Source organism: Carcharhinus amblyrhynchos, chromosome 3, assembly GCF_965287045.1.
Source record: "Carcharhinus amblyrhynchos chromosome 3, sCarAmb.v2.hapA, whole genome shotgun sequence".
Taxonomy (NCBI): domain Eukaryota; kingdom Metazoa; phylum Chordata; class Chondrichthyes; order Carcharhiniformes; family Carcharhinidae; genus Carcharhinus; species Carcharhinus amblyrhynchos.
In genome coordinates, this window is record NC_137326.1 from 136,852,499 (window position 1) to 136,867,473 (window position 14,975).

Here is a 14,975-nt window from a genome sequence, read left to right on the forward strand (position 1 = left end):
TGGTGATGGATGGCAACAGAGGACTGGCACAAAACCAACTGGTGAAGATGGTGCCAGGGAAACGGGCAGTTCCTGGCACAATGTCATAGATCAACTGTATATTAAGTGAATGGAACCCTTTGCATCGACACCTCAGGAACACAGGAGCAGGAGTAAGTTATTCAGCTTACCATCTAATATGATCATGGCTGATTGTTCATTTTAATTTCTTTTCCCCACACTATCCCCATATCCATAGGATAGAATTCCTAAAATGCAGAATGAGGCCATTTGACCCATCATGTCTGCACCGACCGCAGTCTCACCCAGACCCTATTCCCGCAACCCCACGTATTTACCCTGCCAATTCCCCCTGATGCTAGGGTCAATTTAGCACAGTCAATCAACCTACCCTGCATATTTTTGGACTTTAGGAAGGAACCAGAGCACCTGAGGAAACCCACGCAGACACGGGGAGAACGTGCAAACTCCACACAGGCAGTGACCCAAGCTGGGAGTCGAACCTGGGTCCCTGGCGCCGTGAGGCAGCAGCACTAACCACTGTACCATCGTGCCACCTTTATATCATTGGTATTTAGAAATCTGTCAATCTCTGTCTCCAACACACTCAGTGAGTTTCCACATCCCTCTGGAATAGAGAATTCCAAAATTTCACAACCCTCCGAGTAAAGATAATTTCTCCTCCTTTCAGACACAAGTGGCTTCCCTCCGGTTCCAGAACCATCTTACCTGAATCCACCTTGTCTATCCCTTTGAAAGTTTCATCTCACGCTTCAAAACTCCAGAGAATACAGGCCCAATTTCACCAAGCTCTCTTCATTAGACACTCCCACTATTTCTGGAACAGGTCCGGTGAAGCTTTGTTGTATCTCTCTGTGGCAATAATGTCCTTCCTGATGTAAACAGCACACAGTACTCCCCATGCAATCTAACCAAACTTCTATACAGTTTGCTATTCCTGTACTGAAACCCTGTTGCGATAAAGGCCAGCACACCATTGTCCTTCCTAACTGCCTGCTGCAACTGCATGTTAGCCTTCAATAACAGGGTCAGCCCTTGGACCTTAACTATTTGCAATCTATATAAATAATCTGCAAGTGGGGACAGAGTGTAACATAGCAACATCTGCGGATGGTAGTAAAATAGGTGGGAAAGCAGGCAGTGAAGAGGAGATAAAGATTTTTCTGACAGATATAGATAGGCTAGGAGAATGGGCCAAAATTTGGCAGCTTGAGTTTAATGTGGATAAGTGTGAGATTGTCCATTTTGGCAGAAAAAATAGAAAGGGAAATTATTAATTATTAATTAAAGCAGATTCAAAATGCGCCCGGGCAGAGGGATCTGGGCATCTGTGTTCATGAATCGCAGTGTGCAGGTGCAGCATGTAATAAAAAAGACAAATGGGATGTTGGCATTTGTTGCAAAAGGACTGGAGTATAAAAGTAGAGAAGTGTTGTTGCAATTGTATAGGGTGTTGGTGAGACCACATCTGGAATATTGTATCCAATTTTGGTTTCCTTATTTGAGGAAGGATGTGGTGACGTTGGAGGCAGCTCAGAGAAGGTTCACCAGATTGATTCCGGGGATGAAAGGGTTGGCGTATGAGGAGAGATGAAACAGTTTGTGTTTGTACTCGCTGGAGTTTAGAAGGATGAGAGGGGATCTGATCGTGGTACATCAAATAATAAAAGGGATTGATAAAGTAAATGTAGATCAAATGTTTCCCCTGTGTGGGGCAATCGCAAACAAGAGGTCACAGGTATAGGTTGAGAGGTGATAGATTTAAAACTGACTTGAGGAGGAACTATTTCTCACAGCGGGGGGTGAATTTGTGGAACTCACTGCCCCCATAGCGCAGTGGAGTCTGAATCACTGAATGGTTTCAAGAAGAGATAGATATATTTCTAATTTAAAAAGGGAAAAGGGGATACGGGGAACAGGTGGGGAGGTGGATTTGAGACCAGGGAGAGATCAGCAATGATCTGATTGAATGGCGGAGCAGACTCGAAGGGCTGAACTTGCTGATTTCTGCTCCTAATTCCTATGTTCCTACGTTGCTACATCCCGAAGACGCGGGCACCCAGGCCCTTTAGTACATCTACATCATTCAGATGGGTTTCTCCTACACCCCTATGGTTAATGTTTCCCTGAATCATGAGGAGGAGATTATCCTGGCAAAGCCTCTTGCCCGCTCCTCCGGCTTTCTCCCTGTTTAGGGAAAAGACAATGCTATTCCCCATTGTTTGGTGTGCAGTGTATCTGTCAGCTCCCAGGTACATCAGCTAGTGAACTGAGAGATGTCTCTAATGTTGCCTAATCCACGTTTGCAGAGTTCACTTGAAAGAAAGGACCACGGTCACTGGCAGTGACAACTTCACTCTGCCTCGAGGTTGTAGGTTTGTTCCTCAGAGGTGGCAGATTCTGTGACCAGCTCCTGCTCCTGGCCTGGCAGGAGGTAAACAAAATGTTCCAGGAAAGATTTTGTGGCTAAAGCCTCCTCCTGCCCTTGTCCTTCTGCCTCCCCCTCCATCCGCCCCCTCCCTCTGTTCCCCCTTCCCCCAGCTCCCCGTCCATCTGCTCCCCCTCCCTCTGCCCCTCTCTCTATGCCCCCGCCTCCCTCTGCTCCCCCTCCCTCTGCTCCCCATCCCTCGGCTCCCCCTCCCTCTGTCCCCCCTTCCTCTGCTCCCCCTCCCTCTGCCCCTCTCTCTCTGTCCCCCTCCCCTCCCTCTACTCCCCCTCCCTCGGCTCCCCCTCCCTCTGTCCCCCCCCTCCCTCCGCTCCCCCTCCCTCCCTCCCTCCCTCCGTGAGCAGCTGATTTTCTTTGCTGCCTGCACTCCACCTCCCTCCGATGCTGCGGGTCATTGAGGTGTTGTTATTAGACCCCCATGACTGTAAACTAGTGATGATTTCCATGGTACAGTGGCAATGGGCAGCAGGGTGGCACAGTGGGTTAGCACTGCTGCCTCAAAGAACCATGGACCCGGGTTCGATTCCCGGCTCGGGTCACCGTCTGTGTGGAGTTTGCACGCTCTCCCCGTGTCTGTGTGGGTTTCCTCCGGGTGCTCCAGTTTCCTCCCACGGTCCAGAAGATGTGTGGGTTACATTAATTGGCCATGCTAAATTGACCCTACTGTCCGGGGGAACAGCAGGGTAAAAATGTGGGGTTATGGGGTTACGGCCTGGAGTGGGATTGTTGCCGGTGCAGGCTCGATGGGCCAAATGGCCTCCCTCTGAGCTGCAGGGATTGTATGAAAATTTCTGTCAGTGCCCGGGGCAGAGAGGGGCAGCACCATTCCTGCCTCGGAGCTTGTCCGACGGAAGCAATGGAGAAATTATTTCCTCCAGTGGGGAAATCCGGAACAAGGAGACACAACAGCAGAGTCCGAGCCAGTCCGATCAGGAACGATGTCAGGAAGGATTGCCTCTCTCAAATGGTAGTGGAAGCCTGGAACTTTCTCCCAGAAAGCTGTGGCACAGTTGGAAGTGTCAAATACTGGGATGGGTCCATTTTTTGTGAGGGGTCAGGGGTTACCGGGACAATATGGACAAGTGAAGATCACCAATGGTGTAAACAGATGGCAGTATAGGCTCACAGGGCTGAATGGCCCCCTTCTGTCACCGGCGCACACATTTACAACACCTCACGTCGGAGGCTTGGCAGAGATCGACAAAGTCAGTAAGGACCGGGCACAAACCTAAGACGTTCCGGCCTGGATAAGTTCACAAGGATGTCTTTATAATGTGAGTTTACAGAGTGCGAGAGAGCAAGAACAGAACTTCGAGTGCAGAGTGAAAAGGCTGACAAAGACAGGGAGGCAGAGATGGTCCACAGTAGATTGCAACCTTGTAAACAACACACGTCTAATTTGAGGTTCCTGGAACTTTGGAGATGCCATCATGGTGAATGTAACATTCCAATTGTGGGAATATTGAGCTGGGGCTAAGAGTTCAAACTTTAATTACACACAACCATGGTGGATTTTATTTATAAGATGCGCACTTCTAAAAAAAGTGGGGTCTGAGTGACATTGGCAAATTTGTTATTAATTGGACGTCTCTTATAGACTTGCGGCTGCTAACAGCTAATCACATTGTACTCAGCTGGAGTCCAACTTGGACCAGGAATCCCATTCTTTAATTCATTCACAGGATGTGGGCCTCGCTGGCCGGGCCAGCATTTATTGCCCACCTCTAGTTGCCCCTTGAGAAGGTGGTGGTGAGCTGCCTTCCTGAATCGCTGCAGCCCATGTGGTGTAGGTACACCCACGGTGCTGTTAGGGAGGGAGTTCCAAGGATTTGACCCAGTGACAGTGAAGAAACAGCGATAGATTTTCAAGTCAGGATGGTGAGTCACTTGGAGGGGAGTTTTCAGGTATTGGTTTTCCCATGCTCTTCTCCTTCTAGATGGTTGAGATTGGAAGGTGCTGCTTAAGGAGCCTTGGTGAGTCACTGCAATGCATCTTGTAAATGGTTCATCTGTGGTGGAGCGAGTGAATATTGAAGGTGGTGGATGGGGTGCTAATCCAGCGGGCTGCTTTGTCCTGGATGGTGTTGAGCTTCTTGAGTGTTGTTGAAGTTACACCCATCCAGGCAAGTAGAGGGTGTTCCATCACACTCCTGACTTGTGCCAAGTTAACGTTGGGTAGGTCTGGGGGAGTCAGGAAATGAGTCACTCACCCGAGGAATCCCAGCCTCTGATCTGCTCTAGTAGCCACAGTATTTATATGACTAGTCCAGTTCAGTTTCTGGTCAATGGTAACATCCAGAATGTTGATAGTGGGGGGGATTCAGTGATGATAACATCATTGAATGTCAACGGGCAATGGTGAGATCCTCTCTTGTTCGAGGGTTGTTTCCTGGCACTTGTGTGAACATAACATAAGAACTAGGAGCAGGAGACGGCCATTCAGCCCCTTGAGTCTCTTCCACCATTCAATACTATCATGGCTGATCTCATCTCAGCTTCAACTCCACCTTCCTGCCTGTAAAAGAACATAACAACTCACGGCATGAACGTTTCTGGTCACTTGTCAGCCCAAATCTAGATATTGCCCTGGGTCTTGCCCCTTGTGTGTTTCAGTATCTAAGGAGTCGTGAACAAAGAACAAAGAACAACACAGCACGGGAACCAGGCCCTTCGGCCCAACGAGCCCACGCCACCATCTTAACAACGTGTTTTTCCTACTCCACCCTTGACCCACGTCTATGCTTATGGTACCCCCATTGGAAACCAGAATGGAGAAGCCTTTCCACATCTGACCTTACGACAGAGGGAAGGTCATTGATGAAGTTGAAGATGGTTGGGCCTGAGACACTACACTGGGGAACAACATCTTTCTTTCTGCTGGGTGTGATTTCAGCCAATCTTCATCTAGAGTTCCAGTAACCTCGATCTTCCCTGGACTCTTTGATGTTGCAATCAGCCAAATGTTGGACATTGACAGCACTTCCTCTAACCTCACCTCTGACAGCTAACTTCACCAGGTAGTTCTGTGATTCCCTGCAGAGTTAAACACTCCACGTGTCTGAAGGACGGGACAGGATTAGAAAGATTAATAAAAACTGTTCAGTGCAAAGGGATTGAAAACTGTCTTCGACCAAGATTGAAGACAGTCTGGAAGCAGTTTGGATCTCTGAGTTTCGCTGTGTTGGGGGGACTGTGGGAGTGAATTTTTCGCTAGGCTTTCTGGTGAGCAAAGTTAAGGGAGTAGTAATTTTTATCGAGCTACTGGGGGAGGGAGAAATAGAACATTTTGGGAAGCATTTGTTGAACAGATTTCTGGAGAGGAATGCGAAACCTTCCTTGTGTTATTTTTGGACCCAATACAGAAATGATGATGTGATGGAGAACTCCAAGTTCTGCCGAGGTTCCACACTGTACCGTTTTATTTTCCAAAAGCATTTCCCTGCAAAGGTTCTCTCTCTCTCTCAGCTCCAGCGTACCCTCTCCCCCTCCCCCGACCCCAGCTCACCAGTCAAACCGCCTTCTCCCAGAAATTGCAGAATCTTGGTGAGTTGTGATGTTCCGTGCTCATTTTGACAATCTCTATGCATGTGTGAGTCTAGACAAGTCAGTGTGAGGGGACTCATGTCTGATGTCCAGGTTTATAGAACATAGAACATAGAACACTAGAGCAGAAACAGGCCCTTCGGCCCACAAGTTGCGCCGATCATATCCATACCTATCAGGCCTATCTATAACTCTCAAGCCCATGAAATCCCATGTACTCATCCAGAAGTCTCTTAAAAGACCCCAGCGAGTTTGCCTCTACCACCACCGATGGCAGCCGATTCCACTCACTCACCACCCACTGAGTGAAAAACTTACCCCTGACATCTCCTCTTGTACCTGCTCCCCAGCACCTTAAACCTGTGTCCCTCTCATAGCGACCATTTCAGCCCTGGGAAATAGCCTCCGAGAATCCACCTTATCTATACCTCTCAACACTTTATAAACCTCTATCAGGTCACCTCTCAATCTTCACCTCTCCAGGGAGAAGAGTCCCAGCTCCCTTAACCTATCTTCATAAGGCATGCCTCCCAATCCAGGCAACATCCTTGTAAGTCTCGTCTGCACCCTCTCAATAGCCTCCACATTCTTCCTGTAGTGAGGCGACCAGAACTGCGCACAGTACTCCAAGTGGGGTCTGACAAGGGTCTTATAAAGCTGCAGCATTACCTCCCGACGCCTAAACTCAATCCCTTGATTAATGAAGGCCAGTACACCATATGCCTTCTTGACCACATCCTCCACCTGCGAGGCCGATTTAAGAGTCCTATGAACCCGGACCCCAAGATCCTTCTGCTCCTCTACACTGCTAAGACTCCTACCCTTGATATTGTACTCCTTCATCCCATTGGACCTGTCAAAATGGACCACTACACATTTATCCGCGTTGAAGTCCATCTGCTACTTCTCCACCCAGTCTTGCATCCTATCTATGTCTCGCTGCAACTTCTGACATCCCTCCAGACCACCCACAACACCACCAACCTTCGTGTCATCGGCAAACTTACCAACCCATCCCTTCACTTCCTCATCCAGGTCATTTATGAAAATGACAAACAGCAAGGGTCCTAGAACAGATCCCTGGGGCACTCCACTGGTGACCGACCTCCATGCAGAAAAAGACCCATCCACCACCCACTCTCTGCCTTCTGCAGGCAAGCCAGTTCTGGATCCACAAGGCAACAGCCCCTTGGATCCCATGCCCTCTCACCTTCTCAAGAAGTCTGGCATGTGGGACCTTATTAAACGCCTTGCTGAAGTCCATGTAAACCACATCCACCGCTCACCACCAAATCTGATTCATCACCAAACATCTGGATAGAGACTAATGGTGGAAGCCCTGGCCCCAGGCTTCACTGAGGCATCTTCCTGGTTGGCTTAGCCACCTCAGCACAGCTAGGGGCCTGAAGCCTGGAGTCTCCCAGGACTGTTGTGCCAAAACCACAGGCTGATATGTCCTGACCACCTGCTGATTCTCAACCTCATATTCCAAACCTTCCGTGGAACCTTGTAACTCCTTCCCTGTCTTTGCAATCTCCTCCAGTCCGACAAACTCTGAGACCTCGGCACTCTTTCAATGCCCGCCTCTTGCACAGAGTTGTCGGACACTGAAACATAGAAAACTGGAGCAGGAGTAGGCCATTTGGCCCTTCGTCACCATTCCATATGATCATGGATGATCGTACACTTTCTGTGCCAGTAGGAAGGTGCCACCCTCCTAGCTCCCTGCTTGCACCCCCCCCAAGATGCTGGCAAAATCCAGACTCAGTTGTTTCTGCAGCTGGCCTCTCTGTGTGAAACCTCTTGACAAACCAATGGACTCCCCCAAGGCTCAGTACTGACTCCCACGGTTCAATCTGTTACCAAATAACTTGCCAAAATCTACCTCTAGAAAATTCAGAAGTACCATCTACACCTGCCCCGCTACTCAAACCCCCGACTTCTGGACCATGAACCAGACCTTAAACGAGGACTTGTCAAAACTCGAAAATACCCCAGCGTGTGGCAGCTGGAGCTAAGCCTTGTACAAGCACTTTCCAACTCATTCCACCTTCACAATGCTAATGTCAGTAAAAGCCTCAACATCGATAGCACAGTGGGTTAGCACGGCTGCCTCACAGCTCCAGGGATCTGGGTTCGATTCACGGCTCGGGTCACTGCCTGTGTGAGGTTTGCACCTTCTCCCCATGTCTGCGTGGGTTTCCTCCGGGTGCCCCGGTTTCCTCCCACAGTCCAAAAGATGTGCGGGTTAGGTTGATTGGCCGTGCTAAAATTGCCCCTTAGTGTCCTGAGATGTGTAGGTTAGAGGGATTAGCGAGAAAATGTGTAAGGATATAAGGATAGGGCCTGGGTGGGATTGTGGTCAGTGCTGACTCGATGGGCTGAAGGGCCTCTTTCTGCACTGTAGGGATTCTATGATCTATGATCCAATTGAATGATTACAAGTTAAAGCACCACCCAATTCTAACATACCTCGAAGTGACCTGAGGTAGAATTATAGAATTGCTTCACTTGCAGGCCATTCGGCCCATTAAATCTGCACTGACTCTCCGAAAGAACACTTTACCCAGAACCCCATCATTCATTCCATTGTTCCCCCTAACCAAGAGATCTTGGTCACTCAGGGACAAGTTAGCATGGCCAATCCACCTAACCTGAACATCTTTGGACTTCAGGAGGAAACCAGAGCACCCGGACGAAGCCCACTCAGAAATGGGGAGGACATGCAGACCCCGCTCAGACAGACAGGAATCGAACCCAGGTCCCTGGCACTATGAGGCAGCAATGCTAACCACCCACTATGCCACCCACTGTGCCACCCATAGGACACTTGACCTTCCAGGAACATCTGAAAACAACTGCAACCAAGGTCAAGTCCAGAGACAACTTGAAAGTCAAACTAGCCAGCTCAAGGTGGGCTGTTGCTCGGAACCTCAGCACTCTCACACTCAGTAGCAGATTACTGAGCCCCTGTTTGGCACACACACACTGACACACACACACACAAGCACACACACACACATGCACACACACACACACACATGCACACACACACACACACACACACACTCACACACACACACACACACAAGCACACACACACACATGCACACACACACACACACAAGCACACACACACACATGCACACACACACACACACACTCACACACACACACACACACACTCACACACACACACACACTCACACACACACACACACGTGCACAAACACACACACTCACACACACACACACACACACACACAAGCGCACACACACACACGCACAAACATACAGGCACACTCACACATGTATACACAGACCTGTGCATGTGCACATGCACTCACAACACATGCAAACATGCACACACAGGTGTACACACACACAACACACATATGCACACAGAACAGGCATACTCAACATGCACACACCACACATAGGTGTGCACACACACACACACACACACACACACACAGACACACACACACAGTTGACACCAGCTGAATGCTACTACGCATAACTTTACTGGAACAGGTCACTGTGGGAGAGAACAAACTACCCACTACATCACAGAGTGTGTCCACCCACAGGCTGAGTGGTGACCTATCCACACTCAACACAGTGAGAAATCGTTCAGATTAGGGACTTTGTATTTGCCTAATAGAAACGCCTGTTGGAAATGGGCAGCATTGTAGCACAGTGGTTAGTACTGCTGCTTCACAGCCCAGGGACCTGGGTTCGATTCTCGATTTGGGTCACTGTCTGTGTGGAGTTTGCACATTCTCCTCGTGTCTGCGTGGGTTTCCTCCGGGTGCTCCGGTTTCCTCCCACAGCCCAAAGGCGTGCGTGTTAGGTTCATGGGCCACGCTAAATCGCCCCTTAGTTCCTGAGATGCAATAGGTTAGAGGGATTAGCGGTAAATGTGTGGGGATATTGGGGTAGGGCCTGGGTGGGATTGTGGTTGGTGCAGACTCGATGGGCCAAATGGCCTCTTTCTCGGGTGTTGGGTTTCTCTGATTCTAAATCACTTCTGCTGCTGAGGTGAGGACTGGTGTGATGCACTCGACAGTCGAATAGCCTGTGAGAAATGGGCACTTGGATGAGGCCGGAGATCAGCTTGAGGAATTTGGCAAGAGCCACTGTTTTGGGGGAGAGGGACAGAGGAGGACAGAGAGAGAGGGATAGGCTGAGAGAGAGCAAGAGATAGAAAGGTGAATTGTTGCAAAGCCACAGATGAACAAGAACCACCAGACAGAGAGGGAGAAAGAGAGGAAAAGACAAAGAGAAGGGATAGATAGAAAGATACTGAGAAAAAGAGAGTGAGATGAAGAGAAAGGCAGAGACATGGAGAATGGAATAGAGAGAAAGAGAATGGGTTGGAGAAGGAGGTATGGAGAGAGGGAGAGGAAGATAAAGTAAAGTTTATTTACTAGTCAAAATTAGATTTACATTAACACTGCAATGAAGTTACTGTGAAATTCCCCTCGTCCCCACACTCTGGCACCTGTTCGGGTACACTGAGGGAGAATTTAGCCCTTAACCAGCACGCTGATTGATGTTCTTCACACTTTGAGGTGGGTCTCACCCTGAAACCCCTCATTTTCTCCCTCCCTCTCCTTCCCTCCCCCCACCGGAGCACTCAGAGGAAACCCACGCAGATGTGGGGAGAATGTGCAAACTCTGCAGAGTCAGTGACCCAAGCCGGGAATTGAACCCGGGCCCCTGGCATTGTGAGGCAGCGGTGCTAATCACTGTGCCACCATGTCACCCCTGCACCGTGTCACCCCCGCACCGTGCCACCCCCGCACCGTGTCACCCCCGCACCGTGTCACCCCTGCACCGTGTCACCCCCGCACCGTGCCACCCCTGCACCGTGCCACCCCTGCACCGTGCCACCCCTGCACCGTGCCACCCCTGCACCGTGCCACCCCTGCACCGTGCCACCCCTGCACCGTGCCACCCCTGAGGCACAGTGTAAGGATATTGATGGATTGGGGAAAATGGAGAGTGTTTTTGAGAGTCAGTAGCTGAGGATTTGCTAAGAAACTGCCAGAGCCTCTCACTGCATTTCGGATTAATTTTCACACCCCAATGACAAAACATTGATTCCTGTCTCATTGGGTCAAATTGCTTTAAGGAATCTGGAGTCAGTGAATTTCCCACCCAGTGACAGGTTGGCCTGTGAGCAGGAGGGATAATCGCTGATCCTTTTACCAGGAGCGGTGATCGATCTGTCAGGAATTTGGGAGAATTCCGAGGTCATTCTCGTACATGGAAAAGTTTCTCCACAATCACTAACGGAACTTTCCCTCACCAGCCATATCCACCCTGGTCAATCTGCAGTTGAAACACAGCCGAGGAATGTGCTGGAAACATTCTCCTCATTCCAACCCCGTTATCACCAAGTCTTTGAGCCACTCTCCCCCTGTCCATCTGTTCACTGGACTCTCCGCCTCTCTTGTTTCATCATTTCTCCTCTTTCTCTCACCCTCCCTCGCTCTTTCCCTTCCCTCGATGATGGATGTTCTTCACACTCTCTGAGGTGGGTCCCACCCTGAAACCCCTCCGCTCATCCCCTCCTTTTCTCCCTCCCTCCCCTTCCCTCAACGTCCCTCTGCCTCGTGTCCTCCCCTCGACCTCCCTCCAACCTTGCCACCCTTTTTCCTTACCCTTCCTTTTGCCTCCCCCTCTTCTCTCCCCCCACCTCAGGCCTCCGCCTCCTCCATGCCCCCTCCTTCGTCACTTCCTCTCCCTTTCCCCTCGCCACCATGCCTCTCCCTCTCCCTCTCCCCCTCCTCCTCCATCTCCCTCCCCTCAACCTCACACCCTCCCCTCCATCTCCCTTCTCTCACAACCAGTGACCCCTATCTCCCTCCCCCTCAGCATCACTCCTTCTCCATCTTCCTTCCCTCAACCTCCCACACTCCCCGTCCATCTTCCACTCCCTCATCCTCACCCCCCCCCTCCCCTCCACCTCCCTCTCTCTCAGCCCCAGCCCCTCCCCTGAGATTTTTGCTGGGTTAGCGGGGAGGTGGGGGTGAGAGGCAGTCCGGGAATAACCTAATTGAATTCTCATTCAGGCCTGAAGTGTTAACTCTGTTTCTCTCTCTGCAGATGCTGCCAGACCCGCCGAGATTTTCCAGCAGCTTCTGGTTATTTCTGGATTATTTCTGATCCCTTACGGTGAGTGAGATAAAATTGCTGAGGTGTTTGGAATAGTTTATGGATTTGATCGGGTAGACAGGTTTAATCCACAGGTGATTCAGTCCGCCTTGTTGTCCAACGAGGGGCACACACGCGATGGGTCGTACGAGGGCTGCTCTTGGATGTTTCGAGAGTAGCCTAGTGCTTCATGTCGTTTGTGTACACTTAACCCAGACCAGATGCTGGGCACCACGACAGCTCAGTGACTATCACTGTTTGCTGTGCAGACACATGGATTTGGGCCGGTGTCTGCGGGAGTTTGCGCATTCTCCCCGTGTCTGCGTGGGTTTTCTCCGGGTGCTCCGGTTTCCTCCCACACCCCAAAGATGTGCTCTTAGGCTGATTGGTGTAACAAATTGTCCCTAAATTAGTCTCCCCTCAATCTGGTTTCCAATGTGGAGTGCCATAAGCGTCGACAAGGGTCACGGGTGGGAGAGGGGACTCACAATGTTGAAATGGCGGCGCGGGCTCATTGGGCCGAAGGGCCTGTTTCCCGGGCTGTGTTGTTCATTGTTCTTTGACAGAGAGAAACAGTTTGTTAGACAATAACCAGCGACAACTTTGTATTGGATGTAATGTGACCAATGGGAACAAGATGTAAGGGTCAGCTGACCCAGTAAACCATGGAACCAATCACAGAGTGATGTAATAGTCAGCTGACCAGCTGATTCACTTTCAGTAAGGAATTGTGGCAGGCAGTGATTGGTGGGATACCATAGGGATCTGTGCTAGGATCACAACTGCTCACATGATATATTAATGATTTGGAAGAGGGAACCAAATGTATTATCTTCAAATTTGCAGATGATACAAAGTTGGTTGGGAGGGTGAGCTGTGAGGAGGATGCAGAGATGCTTCAGTGTGATCTGGACAGGCTGAGTGTGTGGGTATCTGTGTGGTGGATGCAGGATAATGTGGATAAATGTGAGGTTATCCACTTTAGTAGCAATAATAAGACAATTATAATTTGAATGGGTATAAATTGAGAGAGGTGGATACTCAGTGAGACCTTGGAGTCCTCGTGCATCAGTTGCGTGTAGGTGCAGCAGGCAGTAAAGGAGGCAAATGGTATGTTGGCCTCCACAGTGAGAGGATTTGAGTATGGGGATGTTTTGCTGCAATCGTGCAGGGCATTGGTGAGGCCACACCTGGAGTATTGTGAGCAGTTTTGGTCTCCTTTATCTGAGGAAGGATGTCTTTGCTATAGAGGGGGTGCAGTGAAGGTTTACCAGGCTGATTCCTGGGATGGTGGGTCTGACACATGAGGAGAGGCTAAGTCAGTTAGGATTATATTCACTGGAGTTTAGAAGAGTGAGAGGGGATCTTGTAGAAACTTATAAAATTCCAATGGGATTAGACAGGATAGATTCAGAAAGAATGTTCCCAATGGTGGGGAAGTCCAGAACTAAGGGTCATAGTTTGAGGATAAGGGATATACTTTTTAGAACTGAGATGAGGAGAGATTTCTTCACCCAGAGTTCCAATCAGGCAGTTTAGGTGAATGTAAACAGCATGATGACACATTCCCTCCCCTCCCTCAACCAGAAACTTCAAAAACATCGTATTTCATTTGTTTTTGCCATGTGTCCAATTCTTGAATTTCCTGGTTCGAAAGCCTGGAACGCCCTCCCTAACAGCACTGTGGGTGTACCTACACCTCATGGACTGCAGTGAGTTCAGGAAGGTGAGCTCACTGCCATCTTCCCAAGGGGCAATTAGGGAACTCTCGAGTGAAGGGGGCAATTAGGGATGGGCAATACATGCTGGCCCACATCCCGAGATTGAATTCAAGAACAATTTGCCAAACAGTAGCTGGGGTCCCAAAGGTTGTTTGGGATGTTTCGGGATCTCCTGAGGTTCTAATGAGGTGAGTTGATGCAGTGGGGTCGATTTTCAACTCGGGGGATCAGTCACCCATCAGAGCAATCACCCAGTGTTCCTGAAATCCATTTTATGTCCAGGCTCCAAATTGAAAATACACCCGGAAGAGGTTTGTGAAAATTTCCTCCCAAATCTGCAATACCAGAACTGGGCTGTGGGTGACGCCCTTGACCACAGGAACATGGTGTGCTCGGCAGTGCCACTGCCTGGAGTGTGGCAGCATTGCAGACCCCAGTCCCTTGCATGACACAAGTTCTCCTTGCCAATCCTTCTCAATTGGCATCAAGTTCTTTGCAAACCAACAGCAGAAATAACATCCCCATGTCCAAGATCACTGACTTGAACTCAACGTAACTCTGCTGCCTGTATCCAAGATGTGGGTATGCCGGCGTTGGACTGGCGTAAATACAGTAAAAAGTCTGACAACACCAGGTTTTAGTCCAACCTATTTATTTGATAATATACTCACAAGCTTTCGGGTTAGCCCCTTCGTCAGGTGTTTGCTTGTATCCAATCCAGAACCAATCCCAGTGTTCACCAAATAATATCAACTCTCGGTCCAGCAACCCAAGGTTTTAAAATGTCGGGGGGGGGGGGGTGGGGGGGGTGTGTGGGGGTGGGGGGCGGTGGGGGTGGGGGGGTGTGTGGGGGTGGGGGTGGGGGGCGGTGGGGGTGGGGGGGTGTGTGGGGGTGGGGGGGTGTGTGGGGGTGGGGGGCGGTGGGGGTGGGGGTGGGGGGGTGTGGGGGTGCAGGGGAGGGGGGGTGTGGGGGGGTGTGTGTGTGGGGGTGTGTGTGGGGGGGGTGGGGGTGTGTGTGTGGGGGGGTGGGGGTGGGGGGGTGTGTGGGGGGGGGTGGGGGTGGGTGGGGGTGTGGGGTGGGG

The 14,975-nt window shown here is 50.3% G+C and overlaps 1 pseudogene; it reads right to left on the reverse strand.

Moving 5' to 3' along the window:
- LOC145341276 (transmembrane protein 212-like) overlaps window positions 1–14,975 on the reverse strand; it is a 37,052-nt pseudogene that overhangs the window by 16,987 nt on the left and 5,090 nt on the right.